This window comes from Scyliorhinus canicula, chromosome 5 (genome assembly GCF_902713615.1).
Source record: "Scyliorhinus canicula chromosome 5, sScyCan1.1, whole genome shotgun sequence".
Classification (NCBI taxonomy): domain Eukaryota; kingdom Metazoa; phylum Chordata; class Chondrichthyes; order Carcharhiniformes; family Scyliorhinidae; genus Scyliorhinus; species Scyliorhinus canicula.
In genome coordinates, this window is record NC_052150.1 from 99,361,869 (window position 1) to 99,376,319 (window position 14,451).

Consider the following 14,451-nt stretch of genomic DNA (forward strand, 5'->3'; position numbering starts at 1 on the left):
ACAATCCTCACATTCTGACGCCATGACCGGTTCTCCTGATCGTCTATTTTCCTTTCCAGATTCCCCTGCATTGCGACCAACCTTGCTATTTGCTTCTCCAGGGCGGCAATCCGGTCGCTCTGGTTTGTTGAGGCCTTTCTGTTCTTTTACAGTGTTCTCCTGGGCCTCCAATCGCCTCTCTGCCTTGTCCAGAACCACCTACATGGTTGCCAGAGCCTCCGCGACTGTCACCCTGACCGCAGCCTGGATATCGGTCTTCGTCTCCTCTCTATGTTCTCTTAGTTCCCTGGGGAGCAGTATCCTCCAAGCACCGTGTGGTGTTTGCTTCTCCTGGCTTTTCCCATTCCTCGTCTCTCTGAAGCCTCTGGAGTTGCTGTTATTCGGCAACTTCGTTCATATTGTTGTTCATTAGGGTGAGGGGATACTTTTTTCCCTGCATTAGTGGGCTATTTTGAGTAAAATAACCTATTTTCGGGTTCGTTGGTGGAGAGCCACGTGGTGAGCAACTACTCAGCGCGTCCCCGTCACAGGACGTCCATGCTCTCCTGATCCTAACCACTCATTCTGTGAAAAGGTTCCCACTCATGTCACCATCACTTTTTTTGCCAATTACCATAAATCTGTGCCCTCTGGTTTTTGATTCTTCCCCCAATGGGTCCAGTTTCTCTTGCTACTCTGTCCAGATTCCTCATGATTTTGAATAACTTGATCAAATGTCCTCTCAGTCTTCTCTTCCCTTAGTAGAACAGTCCCAACTTCTCCAATCTATCTATGTAACTGAATTTCCTGGAACCATTTTGATTAATTTTTTTTCCCTCTCTCATGCCTTTACATCTTTCCTATAGCCCGATTGTTTAAAGTATAGGAAAAAGGTTAATCCACGACAATACATCAGATGCAAACCTCAAGTATAGCTAGGAAAAAGAGGCGTCAGTAGAGGAGCTGAAAACGAAGTGGGAGGGGGAACTGGGGGAACAGATCGAAGACGGGACATGGGCTGATGCCCTGGAGAGGGTAAATTCTTCCTCCTCGTGTGCGCGGCTTAGCCTCATCCAATTCAAGGTGCTGCATAGGGCCCACATGACTGGGACGAGGATGAGTAGGTTCTTTGGGGGTGAAGATAGGTGTGCCAGGTGCTCGGGGAGTCCAGCGAACCATGCCCATATGTTCTGGGCATGCCCGGCATTGGAGGAGTTCTGGAAGGGGGTGGCGAGGACGGTGTCAATGGTGGTGGGATCCAGGGTCAAGCCAGGATGGGGACTCGCGATCTTTGGGGTTGGGGTAGAACCGGGAGTGCAGGAGGCGAAAGAGGCCGGTGTGCTGGCCTTTGCGTCCCTAGTAGCCCGGCGAAGGATTTTGCTACAGTGGAAGGACGCGAGGCCCCCAAGCGTGGAGACCTGGATCAATGACATGGCGGGCTTCATTAAGCTTGAGAAGGTTAAATTCGCCCTGAGAGGATCGGTGCAAGGGTTCTTTAAACGGTGGCAACCTTTCCTCGACTTTCTGGCTCAACGATAGGGTACTGGGACAGTAGCAGCAGCAACCCGGGGGGGTGGGGGGGGGGGGGGCGTTGATTATGTTGGCTTATTTTATTTAAATTTGATTTATCTAATTTTAATTTATGGTTAAGTTCTCTTGTTTGGGGGGGTGGGGTGGGGGAATGTGATACATGTGATGTTACGGTATGGGGGGAATTGTGGGTGTTATGGGGCTGTTAGTTGCATATTACTGCTTTTTGCTATACTTTTTATATTTTCTGTAAAAAATTCCAATAAAAATTATTTTAAAAAAAAAGTATAGCTAGGAAATTGAATGAAAAGATAAGTTTTGGATTTATATCAGGAAGTCCTTCTCCACGCAAAAATGATAAACATGTGGAATAAACCTGCAGATATAGTGCAGACATAAGCAAGTCTAGAAACATTTTGTTTTAGTCACTTACAGGATGTGGGCATCACTGGTTAGGCCAGCATTTGTTGCCCATCCTTAGTTGCCCTTGAGAAGGTGGTGGTGAGCTGCCTTCTTCAATTGCAGTAATCCGTGTTGTGCAGGTGCACCCAAAGTACTGTTGGGGAGGAAGTTCTGGATTTTGGCCCGATGACAATGAAGAAACAGTGATATATTTCCACGTCAGGATTGTGAGTGACGTGGAGGGGAACTTCCAGGTGGTACGACCTAGATGGCAGTGGTCCTGGGCTTGGATGGTACTGTCTGAGGCAGGGTTTTCCAAGCTGTCACAACCTGCGGGTGGGTGGCAGGGGGGTGTCAGAAGGGTTACAGATGATCAGTCATGTCATTCCAGATAATGGGAGAAGCGTCCAACAGCTGCTACCGGCTTTTACATCGGGAATGGTGGCAGCTGCCGCCTTTTGAATGGAAATAACTGAGACTGTGTGGAGTCTTATAGCCAGAAGTAGCAGCAGAGAGCAAGTCACTCAGCCTGCATGCACATGTGACATCAAGCGCCTTCCAGGTACGTGCTTTTGCTGCCAAATCACTGAGCAGTGTTACTTCCATTTTCCAGCTGCTGGCAAGCAAAGTAAGTGAACTGTGAAGATGAATGGTTTTCTTAAAATGAAGAGATAGCCAAAGACTCAAATAGGTAGTTTACCAATTGGACAGGACCTCACAACAGAATCTGCTGGAAAGAGATGCTCAGAGGAGTCCAGGGCAGGACAGAGCAATGCTAGTGTTAGCTCTGTACAGAGTTCCAGAGCCTCTGGTTAACAGCCTACAAAGAAGCCTCCCGGACTAGCCTCCCCGAACAGGCGCTGGAATGTGGTGACTAGGGCTTTTCTCAGTAACGTCATTTGAAGCCTACTTGTGATAATAAGCGATTTTCAATTTTTCATTTCAAGAAACTTAACCCGGGAACAAAGCAGTACAATAAAGATTTCTTGAATTATGGTTTTGTCAATTGTGTCAGTGCAAATAAGGAGGCAAAGCCCATGTGTGTTATATGCCAGGAAGTACTGGCAAATGAGAGACATTTCAGATTTTGAAAGACAAGTGATGGGTGAAAAATTCCTTTTGAGATTGAGGCCCCAGAGTCTGTTATTAACTTACAGCTGACTCCAAATTAAAAGACTACGCTGCTGCAGCTGACTTGAAATACCACATTAAAAACACACCAAAAGGCCATAAGGCTATCAGCATTCTGGTGTAGTATCACCTATTAGTATCCAGTGCTGAGTAAAGGAAACATTTTGTTGCCATTGCCCTTCATGACAACCTACATGTGCGAGGTTGATTTTTCTATTTCCATAAAGATGAAGATGGCATAAAGGAACTAGCTGAAGTCAGCATCTGATAGGTGCATTGCCCTCTTCTCCTGTGAATCTGATTCAATTGTGATCACTAGGACCAAGCAGCCTCCCCTTTTGCATTAAAGGTAAAAGAGTGGGGCAGCACAATGGTACAGTGGTTAGCACTGTTGCTTCCGGGCACTGAGGACCTGGGTTCGATCCCGGCCCCGGGTCACTGTCCGTGTGGAGTTTGGACATTTTCCCCATGTCTGCATGGTTTTCTTCCCCACAACCCAAGAATCTTCTGAGTAGGTGGATTGGCCACTCTAAATTGCCTCTTAATTGGATTTTTAAAAAAAAGTGAACGTGGTGTGTGTCGCAAAGGTAAGTTGGCGTGGTCTCAAAGGTTGGCCAGTTGGCAAAAGTGGGTCCCGGGAAAATGAGTTTAAAAAACACTGCTCTGAGGTGCCTGGATTATGATTTCCCTCCATGACTCAACTAAGATCGGCCAAAACTGATAATTTGCAAATCTGCTGTCACTCCTACTTGATTCTCTTCCTCCTGTCCTCAAAGTGGTGACTCACGCTGAGGTATGACTCCCCAGGCGTTTGTGAGCACTCTGATACCTCGCCCTATTGCCTATCTATCTGTGTAGTGTTTGAAAGCGTTTTGAAGGCCAATATCCCAAGTGGTGTTTCAAACTAAAATGTGGAAATGCTGGCGTTGGACTGGGGTGGGCACAGTAAGAAGTCTTACAACACCAGGTTAAAGTCCAATAGATTTCGAATCACTAGCTTTTGGAGCACAGATCCTTCCTCAGGTGAAACTAAAGTAAAAGGTGGTGTACTTTTTCCTCTATCACCCTTCTACCCAGCATTTTGCTCCCCTCATTCCCCGTGTGTTTGCACCACGCTGCACATGGTTGGAATCTCGGTCGAGCACGTCACGAAACTTCCCTGATGACCGTCCCAGGATTCTGCATTCCAGGTGGAGCAGTCCGGCGCGCTGGGGGCTGTGGGAATTGTAGTTGACAACAGCCCTTTAACCGCAGGGAGTGTGGGGAGTGAGGACTCCAAATCCCACAGTGCAGGGGGGGCGGGGCGTGCTGCAGGTAGGGAGGCGCCACCAGGGAGGAGCGACAGAAACGTTTACCTGGAGCTCGGAGTGCTTACAGTAGACAGCAGGAGTGTGAGCAAAACTAAACTTTCCGATCCTCACAAACATTATTGATGTGGATACCTCCCACTCAAAGAAATTGCGCCTGTTTGAAGTTAATAACATGGTAAGTGGGGTCGACATTAGTCTTTCTGAAGGGGTGGAGAAACCTCCGCACTCCATTGCGTCCAGGCATTGGGTGCATTTCGTTTACTGGGGAAACGAGTTTTAAATCGTATCAAAAACTGACCTGTCGTAACTTTAGGAATGACGTTTGGTGTTAATACCGCCACCAATTTTGATACATTTAACTGTTTATGAGTAGGAGCTGCATGCATTTTCATTGTTGTGTAATTAGTTTGTGGACGTAAATTTCATTGATAGACCTGTATTCAAATTGAGTAAATTTCACTTTAATAAATGCTGAAATAACATTGAGGCGGTCTGTTATAAATACAGACATTTCAGAGTTTTGAAACTTTAGTCCTGTGTTTCTTAATTTATTTTTTCCAATTAAGGGGCAATTTAGTGCAGCCAATCTGCCTACACTGCACATCTTTTGGGGGGGCTGAGACCCCCTCACCGGGGGGGGGGGGGCTGAGACTGAGACCCCTTCACAATTGCAGAATGTGTAAACTCCACACAGACAGTGACCCAGGGCTGGATTGAATCTGGATCCTCAGTGCCCGAGGCAGGAGTGATAACCACTGTGCCGCCCCCCGTTTCTTAGTTTAGTCCATACTTTTAGCTACCTTCCCACACGTCTCCATATATTCTACTTATCTGCACTACAGACTCCTTATAAAATGTGATGTGGTTTTTAACAATGTAAATACATTTTTTTAAATGCCACCTGATTTTGAAAAAAAGCCTACTCATTCTTGATTTTCTGGTTTCTTTAATTTTGTGGAACAGTGATTTCCCAGCCAGATTGATTCACTTCTCTTTTGAAGTCCTGTTTTGTTTATTTGCTGATTGATAGAGAAAGGTTAGTAGTGCAGGAAAATGTTCTAAACCAAGAGCTAGTGCTTAATTGACCATCCCAGGAGAGAGGTAACTTGGGAATGTAACCAGCAGGTTGGATAAAGGGGAACCAATAGATGCATATTCAGATTTCCAAATCACACTTAATAAGGTGGATAAAAGTTACCAGACAAGAGTTCAGAGTGTTGGTGGTAATATATTAGCATGGTTAGAGAATTGACTAACAGGAGGCAAACAAAAGTGGGGTGCCAAAGGGATCTGTCCTTGAGCCTCAACTATTTACATTCTATACTAATGACTTGGATGAAGGGACAACATGTATTGTAGCCAAGTTTGCTGACAAGCCAAAGGTAGGAAAGCAGGTTGTGAGGAGGATACAAATAGTTTGCAAAGAAATGTAGCTCGGTTAAGTGAGTGGATACAAAGTGGCAGATGGTGTATAATATGGGAAAATGGTGTCCTCAAACATGACTCTCAAAATTAGCATGCACGGTACAGCAAGTAAATAAGGCAAATTGGATTTCTAACCTTTATTGTAAGGGTGATAGTGAAAAAAGTACAAATTGTTTTAACTGTGAGGGTCATTGATAAGATCACATCTGGACTGTTGTAAACTGTTTTGGTCGATTATGGACATGCTTGCATTGAAAGTAGTTCAGAGAAGGTTGACTAGACTTACTCCTGGCATGAAGGGGTTGTCTTATCATGAAAGGTTGAGCTATTGCTGAGCTAGACTTATGCTATTGGTGCTTAGAAGAATGAGAGGTGATCTTATTTAAACATATAATCTTCTAAGGGCACGAGATACCGTGGATGCTGGGAGGATGTTTCCACTTATGGGGGAAATCTAGAGCTAAGGGGCACAGCTTAAAGCTGTTTCCCTTTTTAGATCAGAATAATTTCTTCTCCAAGGGTCATTAGACTTTGGAATTATCTTCCAGACAACGGTGTAAGTGGAGCCACTGAATATATTTGAGGCTGGATTCGATAGAGTTTTGATATGCGAGGGAGTCATGAGTTATAGGGAGCTGGCAGGAAAGGAGTTAAGGTCACAATCAGATCAATTATGATCTTAAATATTGGAGCAGTTTCTTTTGGGGGGAGCGCAAATCTTCACTCCCCAATTTCTTCTATTCTTGTGAATCTTCAGTGATTTGTAGGAAGGGTAATGATTTGCATAAATGGCCAGTTTAAATCAGTTGGCTGAATGGCTGGTTCATGAGCGATGCCAACAGCACGGGTTCAATTCCCGTACTGGCTGAGGTTATTCATGAAGGCCCTGCCTTCTTAACCTTGCCCCTCGCCTGAGGTGTGGTGATCCTCAGGTTAAATCACCACCAGTCAGCGCTACCCCTCAAAGGGAAAAGCAGTCTATGGTCATCTGGGACTATGGCGACTTTACATTAGTGAGATGTAGTGTTGATAGTGGGATGGATAAATGTGCTTCACCCTCTGTGCTTCATCCTCTCCCCAGTGTTGGTGTTTCTGATGTGAAAATGCAAAAACTATGAATTTATTTTCAGAATGAAGTTAAATGAAGTATTTGGGTATGAAGTCAAAGTAATTTACATTACTTTCCTTGTTTATTGCTATTATCTTCTAATCTCTGTGTGCTCATGGAAAATTCTTTAGAGCAATAGTCTCTGAAGAATGTGCCACAGCATATTTGCATGTCATAACAATTTCATGAAATAAGAGGCCAGGGAATTTGCCGCTGTGTCACTTCCCAAAAGGATAAAGTTCCATCCCGAAGGCTATTAATTAAATTTGGAGCTATGGGGATTCCGGATAGACATGGGAATTAATAAGGGTCAGAAAAAACAAGTGTTCATCAGAGCACTGATGATGATGTGGCAGTGAAGTGCTGATTTTAGTGTTTTAAAGTGGGACCATGGCCATTTGTAATTTAAATAAATGATCTGGATTCAGAATATCAATGTAGTCAGATTTGCAGATGATATTTAATTAGGAAACATGGCAGAATTTTAAAAAGTAACTGAGACATGAGAGAATGAGCAGGACAAAACAGTGGCAGACAATACAAGCGTTGCACATAAAAAGGAAAATAGATTTGCATGAATTCCATGAATGGCGTTGCAACTCCCAAGTGTATTTAGGACTAAAATGCAAAGCAAAGCAGCAACCAGTCAGCTGTTGAACCACTTATTCACACCATGGAAGCTATATGGTGAAAAACCACAAGAGTATGGAGTCTTGGTTATGAGAAAGACGTGGGAAATCAGGCTTTACAACATACAAGGACGCAATTGAAAGATGTTTTTTTACAAAACACGCGCAAGGTGTTAAGGTATTAAGATAGAAAAGTTAATTCCGGCTATTAAACCTCAGACAGAAAATGGGGTGGGGGTGGGTGTTGGTTGTGGGAGTGGAAGAGAGAAAAAAGGCACAAAGGGAAATTGTATCAACAGAAATATATTTTTGTGTGGAAACCTTTGAATTAAGGAGAACAGAAGAGTGCTAAGAAACTTACTGTTTTATATGATCAGTGCAGTGCCAAGACCATAATGCTCATAATAAGAATTGTGACCTTTGAGCCTTGCTGCTGCTATTTTATGTTTGTAAAAAATTGTTGGTTTATTTGAGGGTTACAAAAGCAGCGCCCCTGCATTATGTGCTGCCTTTGGCCATTCTTAAGGATATACAAAAAGCCATTGTATTGCTAATATGCTCTAACCATTTGGAGCTCTAGTCATACCTCTGGGCATATTGTCAATGTTGAATATAATATAATGAAAATATAATGTAATGAAAAGAAGTATGTCAGACAGAATTTGTTGTGTACCATAATTCATATGAACAATTAATATTTATTCCTCTAGTTTCCGTTACAATGCTCCCGTTGTTCCTGATCTCTTAACATCGTCAATGTTTGTGCACACAATATTCCATGATGGACAATGCCTCCTATATGATCACTCAGATGCACACTGATTATTGGTATTTTGGTAGTGCCTGATAGCACTGGAGAGAACTTTCAGTGAGAAATAATTGCTAGTAATTGCATAGTTCAACTATGCTGCCAAGAGGGGAGATGGTTGAGTAGTGGTGATCTGATTGGACTAGTAAACCGCAAGCCCAGGCTAATGCTCTAGGGCAGGGTTTTTCAAACCCTGGGTCACGGAGTGATTGGTTGTGGCGTTCCCAATCACTGGAAAAGACCCCAATAGCTGCGACCGGCTTTTAAGAATGCTGACCACGGGCAGTTACTGATTGGTTGCTGTGTTTTGAGTGGGCAGGGTGGCACAAGGCTGGGCTATATACTGGTCACCACACGCGGCGGAGTGGTGGTGAGGACCGGGGCTGACGGGCGTCCATGTGGGTGTATAATACGAACAGTGGTGGCTCCAGCTTGGAGCTCTACTCTGGAGCTCCTCCTCTGCGCGCGGCTTAGCTTGTTCCCCCGCCACCGATAGCAGCATGCGACCTGCGGCTCTGCGTCAAGCTGTTCAAAGTCCACTTGCACTCCCACGATGTGAAGTACTGGTCAGGAAGTGGTCAGCAGTCTGTGGCTGTGGCGGATGCAGCTCTTGGACAGTGAAGAGGGAAACCAGGCCAGGTTTGCCTGCGAGGAATATTGACCAAATCAGGCCAATCACTACGGCTGACACACTAGAAGAAAACTATACAAACATCACTTTGTGTCTCCACTCTCTGGAAACCAGGAAGTAAGTGCTTTTGGTGAGAATGGAGAAGGGGATGACTTGGATGTTTGGATAGTGCAATGCAGTGGAACCAATAAGAAATATTGTGACATTTTGTGTGTTTGATAAGTTACTTCATCTCATCTAAAGTCATAGTTTGCAAAGTAAAAACAAGAATGCATTTTCTATACTTGTTTAAATTTCTAAAGAAATGGGAATATATTTAAAACAAAGTATCTGTGTAAATTAAGGATACATAGATACATAAAAGATAGGAGCAGGAAGAGGCCTTTTGGCCCTTCGAGCCTGCCCCGCCATTCATCACGATCATGGCTGATCATCCAACTCAATAGCCTAATCCTGCTTTCTCTCCATAGCCCTTGGAAAAAGGCTGCGCATGTTCAACTGAAATTGTTTTAATTTTCAGTAATTAAAAAGTCATAAACTTGGAAAAATCAGGTATTGCAAATAAAGTTTCAAAGTTTAAAAAAAAAAGAATGCCGGCTGCTACCAACCTTTAAATATGAACGACCGAGTCTTTCCGACAGTGGCAGCGACAGAGAGACTGTCATGCGCCCAGCACGTACGCTTACGCCACGTGCCTCATCCGTGCTTTGGGCGCAAAATCATGGTGGAGCGATTCCTCCATTTTGTAGCTGCCAGCAGCAGGACTGTGTGATGAACTGAAGATGGAATATTTTGAAATAAGGAAGAAAGGGCCAGAGACACAAACAGGCCAGGATCTCACAGTTGAATCTGCTGGAGAGAGTTTCTCAGGGGATCCACGATAGGACAAAGCAGTGTTGGTGTGAGCTCTATCCACAGCCTCAGGACCTCTGGTGAACAAACAATTGAGAAGAAACTGAAATCTGGGACAAAGCATTAGAAAGATTTCTTGAGGTATGGCTTTAATTGTGCCAATGCAAATCAGTGTGCAAAGCCCATGTGTGTTATATGGCAAATGAAAGTTTAAGAGCCTCAAATCTTCAAAGGCATTTGAAGACGAAGCATGGCGAGTTGCAAGTCAAACCTCTTGATTTTTTTTTTCAAAGGATCCAGCAAGAACTTAAATCGTCAGCTGAAGTCCTTAGCAGAAATGTAACATTGAATGACGAAGCAAGTGAGATCGTGTGGACCAAGCGGGCTGACCTGCCACACTAAATGTAAGCAATAATGGTCTGTTGCAAAGGTCGACCGGCATGGGTCACGAATGTCAGCCATTGTGATTCCCGAAGGTCCGCCAGTTGGTAAAAATGGGTCCCGGGGGGAAAAAAGTTTGGTAAACACTGCTCTAGGAACATAGGTTCAAATCCTACCATGGCAATAGGTGGATGTTAAGAATTGGGGAGAATTAAAATTTAAAAATGAAATTGGGGTAAAATTAAATTAAAAGGGGAATTGACGAAGTCAGGTGTCTGACGGGGGAGTTTGATATGCAAATTACCATACCAGTGAGAAAAGCAAGTGTTTACTTATGTGATTCGGGGAAAACAATGGGGTGTAGAAGAGAACTTCAAAAGTAGGGAGAAAAGGGAATGGGTACTAATATGCTAAAAGGCTGGATTTACAGGGTAGGTAACAGCAAAGGGAAATAATGATAAAGCAACAGCACAATAACTGGAGAAAGGGACACAGTAGAGGCAGTTAACATCACAGCGACATCCAGCTGCAGAAAAGTCTCCCAGAAAGTAAGTTATTGCTAAGAGGGCAGCCCGTTAAAATCGAAAACTCGAACCAAGAAGATTAGGCCCTCACTGAAGATGGTTTTCCCAAATGTGAACCTGTGCATGGTAATTATCGACTGAATTTAGCTCAGAGTTATATGTTGTTTGGGAAGCGTAGGTATTGTGAATAAAGGGGAAACTTCATGTAATACTGTGTGTATAGCCATCAGTGTAGTTAAGTGTACTGTTGTAATATATTATAGTCTTTTGTCTGTTTTTATTTTAAGTTAATAAATATTCTTTATTAATTGATCACAAAATGACTGGACTATTCCTCCTCATTTGCATATTGTTTCTCAATATATCAAGCTGAAAGTATACACCACGAACTGGGTGTTCCAAATTATCTTGGGTTTTGTGATACTCTCGTGTTTAACATTGGCAGGGTTCTTAACTGGGGCATTTATTGTATAATATATTACCAATGTTTGAAATTGGGTAGGTTATAAACCTCAATGTCTCTGCTAGTACATTTCTTTCTCAGGGCATAGGGAGCTGAGTCTAGTGACCGTGCCAATCTTTGCGGATCATACATAAATCCTCTGGTCAAGTTTCCATTTGTTTCTGGTAGATGTATCAGCTCAATAATTGCAGAATCAGCTGAACCAGCGCAAACACCTCAGGGCGTTTTAACCTTAACTGAATTATGACCAAAACCACTTGCACTTGTGTTTTTTCTGTTATGTTGCTTCAAGATTCAATTTGCTCAAATCAGGGTCCACTCATAAAACTGATCCAAGCCTGAGCTGAAATTGCAAGATTAAGCTGGTTTGGAAAATCTTGTCAATTTGCATTGATTTTCTCGGATACCAGTAGGTATGTATAAAACGTAACAGAATATTCAATTACTTGTGCAATAATTTTTTAAAATATAAATTTAAAGTACCCAATTCCTTTTTTGCCAATTTAGCGTGGCTAATCCACCTATCCTGCACATCTTTGGGTTGTGGGAGTGAGACCCACGCAGGCACAGGAGACTGTGCAGACTCCACAGAGAGAGTGACCCGGGACCTGAGTGCTGTGAGGCAGCAGTGCTAACCACTGCGCCGTGACCAATGTGCAATAATGAAGTATTTAATAGTTCATTATGGTTTTTAAGGTCATTTTCAACTATTTTGAATCTGGTTACTCGTGGGAGAATAGGATACATTCACTAAAATGCTTTTTGATTACTCTATTTTCAGTGATATCTATGAAACTGCATTGGGTTACTTGTCTTGAATACACCAAATCATACTTTATAATGCAAAGACAATTGCTTCCTGTGACTGTGATAAGGTACTACTGTATGTTTGTTAATATACAAATATCCTTAAATGAAAACTGGAACTGTCACTCCCGACAGTGCAATTTCAAGTGCATTTTGGCTGCAATTTCAGGATTGTGCCCAAAGCAGAAACTGTTCTTCCCCACCACCCAATTTCCCAATAGTATTGCTTCTCTTTTGGAATCAGCTTTGAGAAAAATCTGAAGTGATTAATTGAGAGGAAGAATGAAATGGAATTTCAGACAAATAATGGAATGACTTCATTGTTGTTTGATTCTAAAGTTGGTCATCAATCTGCTGACTTCAGCACCATATAAGGCAGGAATCTTGTAACATCATGAAATAGTTTCTGCAATCATATTTTGTTGTAATTTAAAGGCTATGAAGAATGCAGAATATCTGTAATTCTGTTAACTGAGGAACGTTAACATTGCTGCCTGGGGGAAATAATTTTTAGATCTCTGCATCATTTAAGGAAGAAATTCTTACTTTCTATCAGAAAACACATTGAAGGTACATCGTTTGTGATTATTTCAGTTGGAAAAGGAGAAACTATACAAGGTGTAAAGATTGCATATATTTGCCTCTTTTTTTTCAAAGTTTTGGGAAATTGAATTTAGTTTCTAATTTAAATGTGCATTATAATTGAACCCTTTTAAGATTGTTTAACTTAACTTTGATTAAGTGCTTTATCTATTTCAAAAAAACATTTGGATTGCCACGGTCATATTTACTTTTTTAAAATCATGCTGCAAACCATTTTAAGATCATTCTTTGGTACAAGCTACAATTTATTTTTCTGCTGGTATGTATTTGAGTTTTTTCAACAATATGATGGAAACGTATAACAAAAGCAATGGTACAATGCACCAAACTACTGCATAACACAAAAGTATAGGTATCTGCACATTAAAGCCATGGTGTATCAAACAACATTGGTGTTATTCACATGAGGCTTATGAGCTTTGGCAGCCCATCCAAGAAAACCCAGGCAACTCTGTTCAGCTGGAATTATATTTCCTATTCATTGGCTTTCTCATTTTTGATTTCATGGGCCTCGGGTTTTGAAAAAATCCATTCTTAATGTGGGTGACTAATTACAAAACAAGAAATCAAGACCTGTTAGTATCAGCAAGTTTGATGTATGTAATATAAGCAGCAGACTAAGACAGAAATCTGGCAACACTTTGCATACCAATAAAGGGATTACAGTTGTACGAATTAAATTGACTCCATCTGAATCGGGATGGTGAAATATCCTGAGACCTATCCGATGGGCTGGATTTTATCAATCGAGGCAGGTGCTTGAGTCAGGAAATTTCTCAACATGGCAGACCTGCTTTGGTTTAAGGACCTTGTTAGACCCAATTTCACCCAACCATGGGAACAGATTCTAAGTAGCTACAGAGACGAACCAGTACTGACACGGACCGGTTAAAAGTCCTGCCTCCTCTCTCTTGGACTTTGTCCCAGTTATTTTCGGCTGTTGGGCTGTATGGCATTTACACCCGACCCACTCAACCCCATAGCTCTTCATACTCGTGCCATCTCCATCACATTCACCCATTATGCACCATGGATTGTGGGGGGAAAGTAACTCCCATTCCCGAAACCCATTCAAAGCTTTCAAATCTCAATCTCTTATCGAAACAAACTTTTCTGTTCAGAGTCCAGTCAGCTAATCCTTTTAACAGCCTCTCTAAACTCTCAATCAAATTTTGGAGCACCCAGCTGAGTTAATTGTCAATTTTGAAACTCAGCCAAACATTCATCATAATAAATATCGGGGCATGTCAGTAAAGAACTTTATTGAAATTACATGTGCTTTTTTCACTCCACACCAATCAAAACAATGTTTCTTTTAACACTTTCTGTTTCTCCCCCCCCCCCCCCCCCCCAGTTTAAAAAATAGGGGTTTTTAAAAAAAAAGTCAGATCATAACACTGAAAAATACCATGCTTATCCTCCCAGAGTACTCGTGTCTACCCCATCAATTTGTGTCTCCCACACTTTGGATCAGTACTTTTAGGACAGCCAAAATGGGATCTGGTTGAACTCGGCAATAATTTCAAATGGCCCTGGTGAGTTCTGGTTTCCTGTCTGTGTTTATCACACTGTAATGAACTCCAATTGGGTTTATTGATTGGCCAATTGGAGTATGAGCTCCCTCAATGATAGCTCATTGAGGGGGCCCATATAATCACCTGTGTAGGCTTTGTGAGAGTCTTAAGTTGACTGGACTGCTAGCAGCACTGTTTGTAGCTGCTCCTATAATATCGTTATTGTAAATAAATATTGGTGTGGTGACGGAACTCCTGCCTCCCGTGGATTACTACAGTGGCGACGAGGTAAACTACGAATTTTGCAGAGACTAGCTGCCGCACTCAAGAGAGTAAGCCTTGCCATTTTAAAAA

General features: G+C 42.5%; 1 protein-coding gene across 2 annotated transcripts in view; it reads left to right on the forward strand.

The window, feature by feature from the left end:
• The first annotated feature begins 4,363 nt into the window (after nucleotides 1-4,363).
• The window catches only part of macc1 (MET transcriptional regulator MACC1), a 76,615-nt gene continuing 66,527 nt past the window's right edge, over nucleotides 4,364-14,451 (forward strand). The window contains exons 1-2 of one of the 2 annotated variants that reach the window (XM_038797452.1): nucleotides 4,364-4,527; nucleotides 10,099-10,209. The gene's annotated coding sequence lies outside the window, so the exon portion shown is untranslated. The remainder of the gene's footprint in view (nucleotides 4,528-10,098; nucleotides 10,210-14,451) is intronic. The other variant, XM_038797451.1, reaches the window with a different exon arrangement.